This window comes from Pleurodeles waltl, chromosome 12 (genome assembly GCF_031143425.1).
Source record: "Pleurodeles waltl isolate 20211129_DDA chromosome 12, aPleWal1.hap1.20221129, whole genome shotgun sequence".
NCBI lineage: Eukaryota > Metazoa > Chordata > Amphibia > Caudata > Salamandridae > Pleurodeles > Pleurodeles waltl.
This window is the reverse complement of record NC_090451.1, coordinates 117,661,437-117,666,277: the sequence shown is the minus strand read 5'-3', so window position 1 is coordinate 117,666,277 and position 4,841 is coordinate 117,661,437. Positions and strand designations below refer to the sequence as shown.

General features: G+C 43.6%; 1 non-coding gene across 1 annotated transcript; it reads right to left on the bottom strand.

Annotated features, from left to right (window-relative positions):
* Positions 1 to 1,295: 1,295 nt before the first annotated feature.
* Positions 1,296 to 1,369, bottom strand: TRNAI-AAU (transfer RNA isoleucine (anticodon AAU)). The gene has a single exon. It is a non-coding gene; the product is annotated as a tRNA-Ile (tRNA).
* Positions 1,370 to 4,841: the final 3,472 nt, after the last annotated feature.

The following is a 4,841-nucleotide window of genomic DNA, read 5'->3' as shown; positions in this document are numbered from 1 at the left end:
TTGCTGAATACACTTGATGTTTAAAGAGCTCTTTTCATTCATGTCACCAGGCCTCTGCAGTTCAGGAAAACCGACTCCTTGTTTGTGACTTTTGGACAGCCTGGAAAAGACAAGAAGGTGACTTTTATGACTCTGAGTAGGTGGTTTAAGTTGTCAATTTTTCTGGCTTTGCAAGGCTTTTTAGAATATCTTCCAGTTCAGGGATGGTCTACGAGAGGAATGGCCACCTCCTGGGTTGAATTCCAGTGAGTAACAATCTAGGAAATTCCTAGGGTGGCTACTTGGTCCTCAGAGCATACATTTGTCAAGCATTATGGCTTAATAATTTTTCTGTTTTGCATTTGAGTACCAATGTTTTGAACTCTGCATTACCCTTAGTCCATCTTGTCTTTGTCACAAACATTACATCCTGCCCACCTTCCCATCAGTCCTTTGGCAAGGGCTTGGCACCCAGGTTGGGTGCATGGGGCTAGCATTTAAGGATCCTCCTCTTCTTTCTTCCTGTTGGAAGGTGACATCACCTTACTTTGTAATGACTGTCACAAGGACGCAATGGACTAAGGCTAATGAAGATTACCAATAAGTAACCAACATATCACCACTCTTTCTGAATGTGCGTGGCTCATTCCGCAGGACTAGTTCTTTGTATGATTCCTGGATTTTCAGAAGCCCTTTGATGGCAGCACCCCCACACTGAAAATTGTTTCAGCACCACTGTACAAGGGTCAGTTGTCATGCTCATCTGCGGCGTAAATTTGCATTGAAGTAGTCTAACTCCCCAGGCCTTGTCTTTTGCTCAATTTGCCTTTGTGAGTTTTCTCTCAATCACTGTCGACTTCCTTTGATCTTTCTTTCTTCTTTCACTTCACCTTCGCCTTCAGTGTATCTTTCGGCCCTCTTAAGAGACACACCCCCTTGTAGCCACTTCTATACTTCTGTCACCTAATTATTTTCCTATCCTTTCCCCTGTAACGTTGCTGATCCTAGCTATAGCATCACTATCCAGAATCTGTTCACCTGAGTTATGTTCCTCTTATCCCCACGCATCTAATAATCAGCTCTTGGTCTCCCTCCACCTCTCACGAGACATAGTCTGAGGCAGTGTCTCCATCTTGGAGAGACAATCCCTTGCACTTGTGTTGTTCTACTGGCGCTGCCGGCTTGAGCTTTGGTCAGCAGTGGCAAAAGAAGGACTAATGGAAAGTGAACGTATACTGGAGCAACAGAGTGTATGGATTTATAAGAACTTGATTAAATGAGAAAAAAAGAGTTTAGTTGAGAGAAAAAATGCAAACTGGCCCATAAGGGGATTGAACCCACGACCTTGGCGTTATTAGCACCACGCTCTAACCAACTGAGCTAACCAGCCATGAGTACTAAAGATATCCTTTTTCCATGTAATGCAGATAGATAGAAGAGTTGGTCTCACTATCGCAATTCCTTCATACTTTTCTCCTTCCGCCCCCTGTCTGGATTACAATAACAAGAGCTGTGGAGTGCTGCACGCCAGCCTCAGTGCCTCTTCTTTCACTCAATCTCACTGTGTGCTGTGATATCTTTGTAACATCGCTTGTTGCCGGAAAAAAAGGAAAGGAGGGATAGTATTTTTATTCTTTTACAACAAAACCCAAAATGCATCGGCTTGCTTGGTTATTAAGTTTACAAGGCCAGCTGCTTTTGAGATATTATAATTATAGTGGTTATTCGGCGTTGGAGGTAAGAGAGTTTTTTTTAGGTCTGGCCGTTCCTTCTGCTTCAAATTACTTGAGCTCATGTCAACAAAGTAACAACAAAACATAGCCAACGGTTCGTTGCTCAAGCCTTTCCTACTGCGCCTTCCCATGTCTCTCCTGCCGACCACAGTGCAGAAAATCTGAGTTTGCATTTGCGCGAAGAGACGTACAACACAAGAAGGCGCGCTTTTGTGCGCCGGGCACCACCCGGCCTGTGCATTCCTCACTGTCGTGAGATCAGTTTACTCAGCAGAGCATGACGCTGCAATTGGTTAGTAGGGCAGGCCTGACCAGAATAGTATATTTGGGGTCATGTATTTGATTGCATTTTTAAAACAGTAACAGAACTTAACTGCAATGTTTAAATAGGTCTAGACATATTTAAACAGTGTCAATTTAATAGAAGAATTGTGGACAATTCAGAGGGGAGGCACCAATGTTTTTTTTCCCCATTGGGTGGATGCGGCATTAAAGAGTTTGAAGACCACTGGTCTAAGTGGACACTAATATACCTGGATGCCCCTGAATCCTAGCAACAGATGCCAGCAAACCTGGCTGGAGAGCTACTGTGTTGGACTGATCCTGTCAATTCAAGTGGTCTTTCCTAGAGAGTCGGAGGTCATGGAAATAGATGGAGTTGATGGTAATCTATAGGGCTTTGAAGTTTTCCCATCATCATCTGTCTCAAAAAAATGTGCTAGTAAAGACAGAGAATAAGGTAGCTGTCTTTTACATTAACCAACAGTGAAGCATGCATTCAAAATCCTTCAATGCAATAGCAGAACAATTGGGTTATTGGGCAGAGATCAACCTGTTGCACACGTCGGCAGTACACATCAAGGGCACCGACAATGTGATGGCAGACAGCTGGAGGTTTCCAAATTTGCTGGAGTTGACGTTATCCAGGTCGTTGTTTTGAGAGATATGCCGAGAGTTTGTGAAACCCTTTCTGGATCTCTTTTCAAACAAGGACAATGCTCATCTTTGTCGATTCTGATCCAGGCTTCCGGAACAAGGAGCCTAGGTAGTGGACGTATTGGTGATAAAGTGGCTGAGAAGTCTCCTTTATACATTCCCCCACTTTTTATTGATCCAGATGGTTCTCTTCAAGTCTCAGCCGGGGGGAGGGAACTTTATTCTTGTGGGCTCTTATTGGCCAGAGATGTCATGGTTTCCTCTTCTGAACCCCTGGCTCTTCTACCTCCTTGAGTACTGCTCAAGTGTGTCTCTGTCAGAACGTCGTCCCTGACCTTCTTGCTCCAACTCACTCTATCGCTTTGGAGGTTGAGAAGTCTGGACTGCTAGCAAAGGGTCTTTCCTCTTCCTTAGTGGAGTTAATTCAGCACTCCAGCAGGCCTTCTACTTCGAAGACTTACTCAAAGAACTGGAAGTCTTTTGAGACGTGATGTTCTGCTCATGATCTTTTGGCACCTACCTGTAGTTTGTCTGCTATTTTGCATTTTCTTCTGAATGGGTTTCACTTGAATCTCTTTCCACTCTGAAAGCTCATTGCTTTGCGATAAAGGTTTTTAGGGACTTTTCTGTACCTTCGTCGATGTTACAATCTTTGGTGTCTAGACTGTTCTGATCTTTTGTCAATTGTAAGACCAGTTGAAAAATCCCTTTTCTCCAACTCAGAATCTTCCTACTCTTTTATAGGCTTTGCAATTTTATCTCTTTGAGGATCTGGATACTGTAGACATAAAGATTGTTTCCTATAAAGTTATTTTCCTATTTCCTATCACCTTGCTGAGAACAATTGGGGAGCTGGGAGCCTTAAAATGCTGTCCTCTCTTCATTTGATACTTTGGAAGATGGGGTAACTTTAAGGCCTAGCCTTCCCTTTGCTGCAAAGGTTAAGTCTATTTTTGATAGATCTTAGGAAATAATTCTTCCTTCTTTCATTCCCTCTCCTTCCTCTCCGGAGGAACATTTGCTGAATACACTTGATGTTTAAAGAGCTCTTTTCATTCATGTCACCAGGCCTCTGCAGTTCAGGAAAACCGACTCCTTGTTTGTGACTTTTGGACAGCCTGGAAAAGACAAGAAGGTGACTTTTATGACTCTGAGTAGGTGGATTAAGTTGTCAATTTTTCTGGCTTTGCAAGGCTTTTTAGAATATCTTCCAGTTCAGGGATGGTCTACGAGAGGAATGGCCACCTCCTGGGTTGAATTCCAGTGAGTAACAATCTAGGAAATTCCTAGGGTGGCTACTTGGTCCTCAGAGCATACATTTGTCAAGCATTATGGCTTAATAATTTTTCTGTTTTGCATTTGAGTACCAATGTTTTGAACTCTGCATTACCCTTAGTCCATCTTGTCTTTGTCACAAACATTACATCCTGCCCACCTTCCCATCAGTCCTTTGGCAAGGGCTTGGCACCCAGGTTGGGTGCATGGGGCTAGCATTTAAGGATCCTCCTCTTCTTTCTTCCTGTTGGAAGGTGACATCACCTTACTTTGTAATGACTGTCACAAGGACGCAATGGACTAAGGCTAATGAAGATTACCAATAAGTAACCAACGCATCACCACTCTTTCTGAATGTGCGTGGCTCATTCCGCAGGACTAGTTCTTTGTATGATTCCTGGATTTTCAGAAGCCCTTTGATGGCAGCACCCCCACACTGAAAATTGTTTCAGCACCACTGTACAAGGGTCAGTTGTCATGCTCATCTGCAGCGTAAATTTGCATTGAAGTAGTCTAACTCCCCAGGTCTTGTCTTTTGCTCAATTTGCCTTAGTGAGTTTTCTCTCAATCACTGTCGACTTCCTTTGATCTTTCTTTCTTCTTTCACTTCACCTTCGCCTTCAGTGTATCTTTCGGCCCTCTTAAGAGACACACCCCCTTGTAGCCACTTCTATACTTCTGTCACCTAATTATTTTCCTATCCTTTCCCCTGTAACGTTGCTGATCCTAGCTATAGCATCACTATCCAGAATCTGTTCACCTGATTTATGTTCCTCTTATCCCCACGCATCTAATAATCAGCTCTTGGTCTCCCTCCACCTCTCACGAGACATAGTCTGAGGCAGTGTCTCCATCTTGGAGAGACAATCCCTTGCACTTGTGTTGTTCTACTGGCGCTGCCGGCTTGAGCTTTGGTCA